Consider the following 14,883-nt stretch of genomic DNA (forward strand, 5'->3'; position numbering starts at 1 on the left):
TCTTGGGTTTCTCCCATTTAATAACTGCTTCAATTTTAGCCGGATCAACTTGAATGCCCTTCTCATTAACAATATGTCCAAGAAATTGTACTTCGGATAACTAAAATTCGCATTTCGAGAATTTGGCATAAAGCTTCTCCTCTTTCCTCAATGTTTCGAGTATGGTTTTCAAATGAGTTTTGTGTTCTTTTTTCGTCTTGGAATAGATAAGAATGTCATCAATAAAGACAATAATAAACTTATCCAAATAAGGTTTGCAGATTCGATTCATCATATCCATAAAACCCGTCGGAGCATTAGTGAGTCCAAAAGGCATAACAGTGAACTCATAATGTCCGTATCGGGTTCTGAATGCTGTCTTAGATATGTCTTCTTCTTGAACTTTCAATTGATGATACCCGGATCTTAGATCAATTTTGGAAAAACAACTTGCACCTTGTAATTGATCGAAAAGATCATCAATCCTTGGCAACGGATATCGATTCTTGATCATGACTTTATTTAATTCTCGGTAATCAATACACATCCTCATTGATCCGTCTTTCTTCTTAACAAATAATATTGGAGCTCCCCATGGTGAAGAACTTGGTCGTATAAATCCTTTTTCTAATAACTCATCCAACTGCTTTTTCAGTTCCTTCATCTCAGTTGGTGCTAATCTATAAGGAGATTTAGCAATTGGAGCTGTTCCCGGAACAAAATCGATTCTAAACTCAACTTCTCGATCGGGCGGAATTCCAGGCAATTCATCAGGAAATACATCCTTGAATTCAGCGACAATTGGGACCTCTTCTAGTTTTTTAGGCTCGGGCTCCTTGGTTACATTAGCCATAAATGCTAAGCAACCTTTTCCCAAACAATGACTAGCCTTTATTTTTGAAATGATTCCTATCTTACCAAATTCTTTATCGCCAGCTATTCGCATCATTCTATTATTTGGAGTTAGAATTTCAATAGCCTTTTCGTTACATAGTATTCGGTCTTGGTTGGCGGCTAACCATTCCATCCCTAAAATAACATCAAATCCAGCTAACTCCATTGGTAACAATTGCACTGGCATTTCATATCCGGCTAAGATAATATAACTATTTAATACCTCAGATATTCGGATTAAGTTTCCATTAGCCGTTTCTACTTCATATTGATTATTCAATTTAGCCAGAGGTTCATTCAATAGGCTACAAAACTTATAATCTATGAAACTTTGATTGGCTCCTGAGTCAAACAAAACCCTAGCATAAACATTATTAATAGGAAACGTACCAGTAATCACGTCTGGTAATTCTCCCGCCTTCTGAGTATTAAGCATGAATGCACGGGTATTTCCCCTTTTGGCTTCATTCCTGGCACTACTACCACTGGTGCCTCCAACTGCCGGTTTCTTCTTAGTGCATTCCGCACTAAAGTGCCCTTTCTCACCACAATCAAAACAGACGATCAATTTCTTCCTACAATCTCCTCCTTGTGTCCCGGTCATTTACAAAAGTTGCAAGTTGAATACGGATCAAACTTGCAAACATCAACTTTGGGGGTGGGTTTCAAACATCTACCATAATGCTTTTTACTACAATTCTTACACATCGGTCGATTAAACACACTTGACCCTTCTCTACCTTTTCCAAACTTCTGTCTACCATCATTCTCTCTCTTCCTTTCTACCACCATCTTTTTTTCTTCATCCTTATTTCGAATCATACTTTCCATCATATATCTTGCTAATTCAATTGCAGACTCTATGCTAGCAGGCATGTGTGATCTTACATGATCACGAATTTGTTTCGGCAACCCATAGATGTATCTGGTTACTTTGTTGTACTCCGGTGTAACCAGATGCGATACAAGTCTACAGTATTCAAGGAACTTCGTGTTGTATTCCTTGAGATTAGTGCCGATGACCTTATGATTCCAAAGCTTGGTTTGAATCTGATCAACCTTGTGGATAGGACAAAATCTTTGTTTGATCAGTTCCTTAAAAGTTTCTCATTCGAGATTATACAAATTGTTTCTCCCTTTCACGTCTATCAACGTATTCCACCATTCCAGCGCCTCTCCCTTAAACATCTGGGATGAGTACTGGATACTCTCCTCTTCGGTACACTTACTAATAATAATTATTGACTCCATTTCCTCGAGCCAACGAAGAGTAACAATCGCGCCTTTATCCCCATAGAATTCTTTCAGTTTGTATACTTGAAAGTGTTGGGTTTTATACAAGATTATCAAAGTTCAAGTTAACCATATTTAACTAGAAAACGCAACGGAAGCTTAGATTTTAAAACTTGTTATGAACATACCATTATGTTAAAACTAAAACCCAAAGAACAAGGATCAATATTACAAGAACAAGATGCTCACAAAAGTAAATTGTACCTTCTTATACCTTATGAGAAGATGTAGGTGGATGAAGAAGATAATGTCTTCAAATGGCAAGGTTGCAAAGGAGAAACCCTCAAGCTTTTGATACCCCAAGCTTTTAAACAACAACACCAACTTGTTGCTAGGATTAGAACACTTGAATCAAGCTCACAAAACACCCCCTTTCTTTGGCCAAAGTGGCCGTGGATATTGAGAGAGAAAGAGAGAGAGTTTTACACTTGAAAATACAAAAGAAAACAAGACCCAAAATGCATGTGTGTTGAATGGAGGAACATAAAAGGAGAACCAAAGAGCATCTTGGTCTTTGATTGGGTAAAACCACCACCCCCACATGGGTGGCCGGTTTTTGTTTTGTTTTCCTTTTTTTTTTTTTTTTTTGTTTTGTTTTGTATTTTGTTTTAACCATTTAAAACATCTCCATTCATTTTATAAAACTCATTTTTATAAAATGTACATGCATTTATATAATTATTTAACCAATTAAATAATTAATTTATATAAACAAATTATCCAGATAATTTATTTAAATCCTCAAGTGTGTTTGTTTAGAAAACCAATTTTCTAAACACGTAGTGTTCGGTATTCATTTAAATGATCAAATCATTAAAAGAATACATTTGGTGTCGTCTAGCTTGTTATTGGGTATGACCCGACTTGGATCAAACACAGTTAGCCACATTAATATAAGTATGTGTCTCGGGCATACGTAATTCCAACAATCTCCCACTTGCACGAGATACATAGAAAATTAATGCAAGTGGTGAATACCGCCTAACAACAGTTCACCACCCCTAATGTGTTTGACGAAGTGCCATTCATTAACATCATCCCTTCAAGTCCCTTACTTGATATGATTTAGGTGAATCTATCATTATATCCCTTTGTTACTAGATGTCATGTTGGATCTAAGAGACATAGGCGATCATTCTCTTTACAATTCAACTTTATCAGGCCTTAGACATCTAAACTCTCAACACATAAGAGGAACAAATTCCATCTTGACTGTATACGCCTCTCACTATCACTTTATACTCCACCTGAGCTCATCCTTATGTACCATCTTTTACGAATAGCGAAGGGCAGAGTCAAAGTGTAATACTTGGTGAAAATCAAGACCCAGTATACATCTCAGGTCTAAGGATAATATGAAATTCTCCTTTACTCAAAATTACTAATGATCAGGTCCATTGACTCCATGTAGTAATATTGAGAGCGGGTCAGTCCAATATTCGTATCCCACAAATATCTATGAACCTTGGCAGCAAACCTATGCTCCATATTCATTCCTTATGAATATCCACCAATCCTAGTTCATAATAGTCTTGCTTCATATTTGTTCCCACAAATGTGATCGACTACGGACTTTTAGAATAAGATAACTTATTCATGGATTAAACATGCAAAATTAGAATTTAACTCAAGATTCCATAATCATATAAAAGAGTTAAATTACAAAAGTCTTTTAAACGTAAATACAAAATAGATCAAATCCAATTACTAGAATATCGGAGTCCTAAGCCACTCGCATGACGCTCATGTTTCGGTCTTTCTAGGAGCTTCGTGAATGGATCCGCAAGATTTTGATCAGTTCCAACTTTGCGAATACATATCTTTCCTTTTTCAACTTCATCCCTTATGTAGTTGAATCTCCGCTCTATGTGCCTTGTCTTTTGGTGCGAACGAGGTTCCTTGATTTGTGCAATCGCACCCTCGTTGTCACAAAAGATTTCTAGGGGGTCTTGAATGGAAGAGACCACCCCTAGATCAGTAATGAATTTCTTCAACCATGCAGCTTCCTGAGCTGCCAATGAAGCGGCGATGTATTCTGATTCTGTAGTGGACAATGCTACCACTTCCTGTTTTGAGCTCTTCCAAGAGACAGCTCCTCCATTAAGAGTGAACACATACCCAGACTGTGATCGAGAATCATCTCGATCAGTTTGGAAGCTCGCATCCGTGTAACCTTTTATAGCGAGTTCCTCCTCACCAGATCCATATATCAGAAACATATCCTTAGTTCTCCTAAGGTATTTCAATATGTTCTTAACAGCCATCCAATGACTGTTTCCTGGATTCTGTTGGTATCTGCTTGTCATGCTCAAAGCGCATGACACATCCGGTCTAGTACATATCATCGCATACATAATGGATCCTATAGCAGAAGCATATGGGATTTGTTTCATCATCTCTTGCTCATCCTTTGAGCTTGGACATTGAGCTAAACTCAATATGGTCCCTCTTTGAATAGGTACAAAACCTTTCTTGGAGTTTTCCATCTTGAACCTTTTCAAGATCTTATCAATGTATGTACTTTGGTTCAAACCTATCAAGCGCCTTGACCTATCCCTATAGATCTTTATTCCCAAAATATAGGCAGCTTCACCAAGATCCTTGATGGAAAATCTACTTCCAAGCCAAGCCTTAACGCTTTCCATGGTTGGAATGTCATTTCCAAATAGTAGAATGTCATCGACATACAATACTAAGAAGGTAATTATACTCCCACTAGCTTTCTTATACACACAAGCCTCATCAGCATTCTTGATGAATCCAAAATTTTTGATTTCTTCATCAAAACGATGATTCCAAGTTCTAGATGCTTGTTTCAATCCATAGATTGATTTCTTTAACTTGCATACTTTATTAGGATGTTTCGGATCGACAAAACCTTCAGGCTGAACCATATAGACATCTTCCTCAAGATATCCATTTAGGAAAGCGGTCTTGACATCCATTTGCCAAATTTCATAATCATAATGTGCAGCTATGGCAAATAATATCCTAATAGACTTTAGCATTGCCACAGGCGAAAAAGTTTCATCATAATCAACCCCTTGAGTTTGAGTGAAACCCTTAGCTACAAGTCTTGCTTTATAAGTATCCAAGTTTCCATGCATATCAGTTTTTCTTTTGAAAACCCACTTACTTCCAACAGCTTTGGAGTTGAGTGGTAGTTCAACCAATTCCCAAACTTGGTTGTCATACATGGATTGCATCTCAACGTTCATGGCTTCAAGCCATTTGTCACAATCATTCTTGGACATTGCATCACGGTATGTGGTTGGTTCATCCGAATCTACCACGTAGCAACCTTCTATAAAAAATCCATATCTTTCAGGTGGATTGCTAACTCTACCAGATCTGCGAACGTTTTGTGTGTTTTGATCAACCACTTGATCACTTTCAACAACCTCTTGTTGAGTGCTAGTATCAACCAATTGTGTATCATCTTGTGGTTCTTGATCCTCATCAAGTTTCACTGTTCTACTATTAGTTCCTTCCTTAAGGAACTTAGTTTCCAAGAACTTACCCTTTCGAGCAATAATAACATTTTGCTCACTAGGATCATAAAAGTAATATCCTAAATCATCTTTAGGATAACCTATAAAGATACACTTAGTGGATCGGACTTCTAATTTGTTTGGGGTGTATTGCTTTACATAAGCTACACAACCCCAAACTCTTAAGAATGATAGCGATGGAGCCTTTCCATGCCATATTTCAAAAGGTGTCTTCTCCACTTTCTTGGTTGGAGCCATATTCAATATGCGAACAGCGGAAAGTAAAGCATAGCCCCAAAATGATAGAGGTAAAGTGCTTCTAGCCATCATCGATCGAACCATATCTAATAGGGTACGATTTCTCCTTTCAGACACACCATTATGTTGTGGTGTTCCAGGTGGAGTAAGTTGTGAAATAATTCCACAACTCTTAAGATGATCTTGAAAAACACCACTTAGGTATTCACCTCCTCTATCACTACGAAGTACTTTGATTGTGGTCTTGAGTTGTCTTTCTACTTCAGTTTTGAAGTCTTTGAACATTTCAAAAGCTTCATCTTTGTGTTTCATTAAGTACACATAACCATATCGACTATAATCGTCAATAAAGGTAATGAAGTATCTTTCACCATTCCTAGTCATTGGTCTAAAAGGACCACATACATCCGAATGTATGATACCCAATAATTCTTTTGACCTTTCAAAAGTTTTATTAAAGGGTTGCTTTGTCATTTTGCCTTGTAAACAAGATTCACATACATCAAATGAATCATACTCATTTGTTTCTAGAATACCATTCTTGCGAAGAGTTTGCATGCGATTCTTGCTTATATGTCCAAGGCGACAATGCCAAAGATAGGAATCACCCAAGTCCTTCTTGAGTTTCTTGGTGTTGACATTGTACATTGAACTACTATGTGACGCACCAATTTGATCTATTTCATATATACCATTTATGGGTATAGCTTTAAAATAAAATATGCCATTCATCAAAACATGAATATCATAATCAATAAACTTAAGATCAAAGCCACATTGTTTTAAAAGAGACACGGAAATAATGTTTCTCCTTAACTTAGGAGCATACAAAACATTCTTCAAAATTACTTCCAAACCACTTGGAAGCTTTAACAAGTAGTCTCCTTGGGCTTGGACTTCAACTCTTGCTCCATTGCCCATAAAGAGACTAATGTCCCCTTTGTTGAGTTGTTTACTTCTTTTGAACCCCTGCAACAAATTGCAAATGTGAGTTCCACATCCGGTATCAAGTACCCATGTATTTGAAGAAATAACATTTAGTTCAATATGTATAGTAAAGATAATACCTGAGGTATGCCCCGCATCCCTCTTATCTTTTAACGCATTGAGATAGGTCGGACAATTCCTTTTCCAATGACCTATCTCTCCACACTCAAAGCATGGATCTTGCGCCGCAACCTTTTGCTTCTTTTCCTTCGGTTTGATGGGCGTGATGGCTTTCCTCTTTCCCTTTCCTTGGACGTGGCCCTTGCCCTTAGCAACACTTGCTTTGGGGTTGGAGTTATGTCCCCTTTTTCCTTCATTGATTGTTAGAACGGGTAAAACCCTTTTACCCATTCCCGCTTCGGCCGTTCTTAGCATTGCGTGAAGCTCACCAATGCTTTTGTCCCACCCATTCATGTTATAATTCATGACAAAGGTTTCAAACCTTTTGGTCAAAGAGTTGAGGATCAAATCCGTAGCCAACTCATTAGACACGGGACAATTCAACCTACGAAGCTTTTCGATGTAGCTTTTCATCTTTAGGACATAAGATGAGACGCTTTGGGTTTCCTCCATACGACATGCATGAAACGCTCGAACCGTTTCGAAACGTTCCGCTCTAGCTTGTTGAAGGAACATTTCCTTCAATTGAGTTATCATGTCGTATGCCCCATGATGCTCGAAATCCTTTTGGATTTCGGGAATCATAGTCCCTAACATGAGGCAAGAGGCTTGCACCGAATCTTTGGTGTACTTGACCCAATTGTTATACGCCTCTTCATCTTCCACGTTAGGCTCGTCGGGAATGGGATCGTCTAAGACATATGATATCTCTTCTTGTTTGAGAACTATTCTCAAGTTGCGATACCAATCCATAAAGTTATTATGGTTTAGACGATCCTTTTCAAGGATGGTTCTTAAGGATAGGTTACGGGTGTTATGGGTAGAGGTGTTTGCATTGTTAGCGGCCATCTACAAAATTTAACAAAGTTTTATTTTAGTATTATAAACAATTTAATTATTAATACCCTTTTATTCCAAATTTTAAAATAATAATTAAATTCTAGAATCCAATGATAAATCAAATTTCGGTTAGGTGACCTTTATCCCGTTATTTGATTTAACAAGGTAGTCAATCTTGACAATTGCAACCCTTTGCAACTTCTAGAGGTATGGGACCATTCGAAATCCTTATTTCGTGTTGGCATGTTTATCCCATCAACACCATTAGATCCCATGCTTAGGTGACCTTTATCACATGGTTTCTAATTCAAGTCGTCCTACTTGTATAAACATGTAAGATTAACATACAAGTGGTTAGGTGACCTTTATCCCACAAATATGTTAATATTACCCTAAGTATATTAGTTTGCTCAAAATGGTTAGGTGACCTTTATCCCATTAAAAGTTTCCTAATACGTTAAGTGTCATACAAAAGGATGGTGTTAGACTTGTTTCTTTGGTAATTATGAAAAAAGGGATTTTAAATTTTTCAAATATTCTAGTTGAAAAACATTATGCCATATCCTAACATGCATTTAGAAATATGGCGATTTTGAAAACCAATTTTCAAGGTTCTAGTTATAATAAAACCAATTTTATTATAGGTGAGTGATCGCTTAGTTTTAATAAACCCATTTAATTAAACTAATTGACGCGATATTACCAAATATATATTAGAACCCGTTTTATGCTTGTTGTCGTTCCTATGTGACGGTTTGGATATCCTAATATCTATCAACCACACATTACATTAAGTAAAACAAACAACCAAGCATACACATGCAAAATATAGTCATAACCGAAAACCGCTAAATTTGACCATACTTGTTAGCCGAAACAAGTATAGGTCATAAGTCACACCTAAGGGACAAAACATGACACAAGGATGGAATGTTGACTCCCACTTGACCTTGCATCCAAATGCTTCAAGTATCCTCTCCAAGTTGTTGTGTTCTTGTTGGGCTTGTTAATGGGCTCCAAACTTCCAAAAGTCTTCTTGGGCCCAAGAGTGAAATTTATGGGCCTAATGGGCTTGAATCCCATGATGGGCCGGTGAGGCCCAACAAGCCCAAAATTTCGGTCCAAGGCCCAAATCCACCAATTCTTGCATCTTCAATTTTTACAAAATGTATCCTAATACATATTTTTCTAAAAAAAGGAAAATGCAACTAATCTATTTATTACATACCAATTTATGAATAAATAAATTACACAAGCCTAAGATTATGAATTATTACAACCATATTGAATAATAAACATAATCAACATACACAAACAACAATCAACACATCCAAGGTCTAGGTTTCGGTTATGACACAATCAAACATACCAAATGTTCTAAGCATGCAACCTAAGCAACCAATGCCCAAATACCCCCAAAAAGAATCGGCCCCCCCCCCCAAAAGGCTACGGCCAATTTTTTTTTTTTTTTTATATTCAACATCCAAATGTTAATAATGGTTTCCTAAGATCTTTCCATGCATGTCAAGATCTTACAAAACCATGAGGGGTAAAATCCACCAAATTTTCGGACTTCCCTTTTCACCCATGAAAAAAAAAATCCGAAATTTATGAATACAAAAGAAGCATAAGTCCTTGTAACCGGCTCTTGATGCCATTGTTGGATTTTATACAAGATTATCAAAGTTCAAGTTAACCATATTTAACTAGAAAACGCAACGGAAGCTTAGATTTTAAAACTTGTTATGAACATACCATTATGTTAAAACTAAAACCCAAAGAACAAGGATCAATATTACAAGAACAAGATGCTCACAAAAGTAAATTGTACCTTCTTATACCTTATGAGAAGATGTAGGTGGATGAAGAAGATAATGTCTTCAAATGGCAAGGTTGCAAAGGAGAAACCCTCAAGCTTTTGATACCCCAAGCTTTTAAACAACAACACCAACTTGTTGCTAGGATTAGAACACTTGAATCAAGCTCACAAAACACCCCCTTTCTTTGGCCAAAGTGGCCGTGGATATTGAGAGAGAAAGAGAGAGAGTTTTACACTTGAAAATACAAAAGAAAACAAGACCCAAAATGCATGTGTGTTGAATGGAGGAACATAAAAGGAGAACCAAAGAGCATCTTGGTCTTTGATTGGGTAAAACCACCACCCCCACATGGGTGGCCGGTTTTTGTTTTGTTTTCCTTTTTTTTTTTTTTTTTTTTTTGTTTTGTATTTTGTTTTAACCATTTAAAACATCTCCATTCATTTTATAAAACTCATTTTTATAAAATGTACATACATTTATATAATTATTTAACCAATTAAATAATTAATTTATATAAACAAATTATCCAGATAATTTATTTAAATCCTCAAGTGTGTTTGTTTAGAAAACCAATTTTCTAAACACGTAGTGTTCGGTATTCATTTAAATGATCAAATCATTAAAAGAATACATTTGGTGTCGTCTAGCTTGTTATTGGGTATGACCCGACTTGGATCAAACACAGTTAGCCACATTAATATAAGTATGTGTCTCGGGCATACGTAATTCCAACAGAAAGTCCTTAAATGTACATCCCGTATTGACTTTCCTTTTCTTTGTTTGTCTTGGCTCATAATCAGCAGTAAAACTCTCGTATCCCTTATCTTTTGGTTCTTTTGTTTTATCATCCCTCGTCCTTTTGGAATCTTTTGGTTTAGAATGAACGGATATGCTATGACTTGGTTGTTTAATTGATCTTGATTTTGATCTAGCCACACCTTTTGAATTCGCGGTATGGTCTTGAACAATTTTTATTAAAGGAGTCACAGCTTCTTTGATTAACGGAGAAACTGTTTCTTTTATCATATCATGAATTCCTCCAATGTATTATTCAGGCAGTGAATTATTATTTTCAGGGGTCTTCGCTTTATCAACTTGACTCCCTTGACTGACTCGGGTTTCTCGTTGTTCAGACATTCTATAAATCATATGAATACATGAATTTAAAACACAACACCCAAACTTTTATTCATAATATTACAAAAGATAGAAATACAACAACAGTAGTTATATAATCCTAATCTTTGGCCCATTTCTTAACCGTCTTCTTCATCTTATCACATTTTTTTATGATCTTATTGCCTATCTTTTTCTTCTTGATCATTTCGTTTCTTAATTCATCCTTCACCGAGTTGGGTGGGTTGGGATACCCTACTGGTGCGGATGCCGAAGGAAAAAAGATAGGCATTTTCTCTCGGATACAGGTGATGATTAGCTATATAAGTCTGCATTTCCTCATCAGGAAGATTGGTTGTATAGAATTCTTCAATCAGGCGGGCTTCTTCCCATATCTCGTTTGCTTGTTCATCTATGGTTGGTACCGGTCTGTGATACGGTGGAAAATTAGGATTATCAAAATAATAAACCGATCTTCGACTTGGTTCAGCTAAAATTTGAGCACCTGGTGGGGGTGATCCAAAAGGCCATAAACTCTGGTTGGAATGACAGTTCATCCAACTCGAAGATTCAGTACTGGTTTCTTGTTTAACTTTACTTTGAACTTCCAGATCATATGGATAATAGTTCGGGGTACCGGTCATTGGAACACTTTCGGAAGTGTCACTGGATATTTCGATTGGCATTTCTGGACTTCCCGGAGCATAAATTGGTTGACTTCCATAAGCCAAGTAAGGATCGATTTGATCAACAGGGTTTGACTGGTTTGGATTCATCGGATTCATATCAGCTGGGTTCATGTGCACCGGTTCAGTCGGAATTTCCGAAACAGTTGGCCACCTAGGACCAAAGTTTGTACCAACTCGGTCAGATGGCTCAGCATCGGGTCAGGGTTAGATCGCCTTGCGACCCGACGTTTTTGTCCGTAGTAGTTAGTGTAAGACATCTGCATATATAATAACATAGGGATAGACAGACTACCAATCATAACTTATCCCTACTTATCAGATAAATGGTTAAAGCTTAGGTACTAATTTTAATACCTAATTCGCTGAAACCGATGGCTCTGATACCAACCTATCACACCCCAAACCAGGGCTTAGGAGTGTGACCATCAGTTGGTACCTGTTTTGTAAAAATATCAGAGTAGCGGTGTTTATTTTAGCGGAAGTCTTTAAATATTAAAAAATTAATTTACATTATCAAAACTACTCGGGAATTAAACACCCGAGGTTTCAGATTTACAAAACCGTGATATTAATAATACAAGGATTTGTAATATTAAAAAACGAGCCATCTCAAGCGATCTTCTATGACTCCAATCCTTGTATATCATCGATTATCATCTAGTTACCTGCAAGGGTGGGAAAAACACATCAGCTATACGCTGGTGAAACGTTGACTCGATAAAACCGTTTATAACAGTCGTTAAATACAAACATAGTTTTCCGTTCACAATCTCAGCAGGAATGCGTGTCCATTCCCAGGATTTGTACCACTTCCCTACACACACAATTCAAAGGTTCCCCGAGTACATAGCCCCTGTTCGGAGACAAGCTTCCCATAGGCTATGTAACCCTTATGGAGAACTGGTTATGACTGACTTGGTTTTGTATGCCAATTATCAGTTATGTTTGGATCCAGACACATGTGTATTCGGTCTGAGTTGCTTTTTATTATCTATTTTGTATTATGACGATTTTAGAGATTATATCTCATGCAAACACTTATCAGACTCTTTGTAATAAACAACCAATCTATTACAAGAGTAAAATCAGTTTAGACAGTAAAAGGTTAACGTGTTCACTTTATATTATCAGTAGGAAATATCAACCTCCTTGGCTTCAGTATGCTATTAACTTATATTCATAATAGGTATGCATAAGTACCTAGTTGGTATTATTCAGCAGGCTTTAAGTCTGTTACAGTTTCAGCAGACTCGAGGTCTGATCAGCAGACTTGAAGTCTGATTCAGTTCAGCAGACTCGAGGTCTGATCAGCAGACTCGAGGTCTGATCAGCAGACCTAACCTTAGTATAGTTATAGTCGTTTTATGAAAATACTTTAAATTTACATATGACGTTTGGAATATCACGCTTTGGCCTAATAAAGGATATCACGTTGGCAAACTTCTCTAGGTAAGCAAACGGGTCCCGTGGTTGATTGAAATTTGTACAAATTGCTTTCCTTAGGCAAGAAGAGTCTACTAATGATACCCCCCTTCCAGTTACTACATGCCCGTCAAAATAATAGTTTTGATAACAATATTTCACATGGAAGCAACGTCTTTGCTTTATAAAACATTACTCGGAAAATATTAAAAGTTTAACGACTATACATTTAAATAGGTTCTAGTAACTATATAACGAAGTAACTTATCCATAATCCTACCTTAGTCGGCTAGACGGAATCAAGAACTAAGAGAATCAGCAGCAGTTCAGCTCGTGTTTCGATTACGAGATCAGCAACTCGTTAAACAGTTTAAGGACACCTCGGTTCTTAACGAAAACATCCCTTGACACCTTAGAACACCCTTGGCACGATTACCTAGGTTAAGTGTGTGAAATGAAGGTGAAAATGAGATGCATTGGCTTGAACCCATAGCTGCCCTTTTATTAGCGAGTTTTGCAGACCATCGCGTAGCGCGATGGCCTTTTCCCCAAGGCCGTAGCGTAGCGCGACGCCGCAATTAATCAGAAGCTGCCACGTGTTGACACGTGGTTGGCCACGTGTCCCGGGTTACTTAACCTGGTAATCGCGTAGCGCGATGGACCAGTTAGGTTTGGCCGTCGCGTAGCGTGATGCCCCCTTTTTCTTGAACTGTGTGATTCTCTGTCGTGTAGCGCGACGGAGTTAGTCTGGAGACCATCGCGTAGCGCAATGGGTCTAAAAACCCAAAATTTTCATTTTCAGTCCTTTTCAGAATTGGCATTTTTAGCCCAAAATTAGATGGGGTATTTTCACGGTGTTAAATATATATAATATATATATAATTTAAAATTTTCAGGCCTAGCGGGGTGTTTGGCCAGTATCGGTCGACCACCGTGCCATGGTTGAGAGCCGGCCTCGCAGATTTTCGTCTTCAATGTTTTTGAATTCAACTTTATAAGATGTTTCCAGCCTTTTATTTCAAGTAGTTGTTCATCATTTAGTTATCGGATGTCATCTTGAAAAGAGTCCAAAACCAAATTGGGGTCACTTGAATAATTTGGGCTTTGCTTGTGCACCTACAGTTAATGAATAAGTTAAGTAAAATACTTTGGACTTAGATGCTAGAATCATAGAAGATTTTTATTTTATTTTATTCCATATTGAACCATAACAACAAAAACTCTTACAGCTTTCTTGGAAATATATTAACTATTTATCATCATTTTATCATCCACATTCCACGCGCAGGCGGTGCACAGATTGTAGAATACTAATTAAGAGTTTTCTTGTCATAAGAACTTATAACTCCTTCAAATCAACGCTGATCGGCTGGGAACAGTCACCGAATAGAGAAATAATGGTCGTGTGGTACCTATACAGTTTTTTTTAATATCGCTTTGGAATGAATATGGCGTTTCTATTAAATTGGGAAATAAGCATCCGTGGTAGAGGATCATTGCAGCAAGATGGAAAATATAGAAAATTAGTTTTGACATGCAGCTGGCCCATCTCCAAGGAGCATTTGAAAGGAATTTCGGGGACAACCACATATGTTATTTTTGCATTATATTTGGACTGGATTATGCATTAACACCTTAATTTCCGCGGCAAACAAAAACTTGTAATAAAAGCGATTCTACTATAACAAAAGACGAACGGAATGGCACTTGAACACGTCCTAGTAATATAAAGGTGATTGTCCTCATCAGGTTAGCAATCTTATATAAACCAACAGATTTCCTATTAAGAAAGAGATTCAAATCCAAAACCTTACATACACAAACCACCATCACAATTCGAGATCCAAAACACACTTTAGATAATTTTGGACAATCTCATAATAGGTCAGCAATTGGGATGAAATACGTGTCAACAGGCCGGTCCAGCGTTTTTGGAGGCCCTAAGCGAACTAAAAAATCATGGGCTCTTTAAAA

This window comes from Bidens hawaiensis, unplaced genomic scaffold (genome assembly GCF_021521415.1).
Source record: "Bidens hawaiensis isolate Kalapana, Puna unplaced genomic scaffold, B.hawaiensis_p1.1 tig00015212_1, whole genome shotgun sequence".
Classification (NCBI taxonomy): Eukaryota; Viridiplantae; Streptophyta; class Magnoliopsida; order Asterales; family Asteraceae; genus Bidens; species Bidens hawaiensis.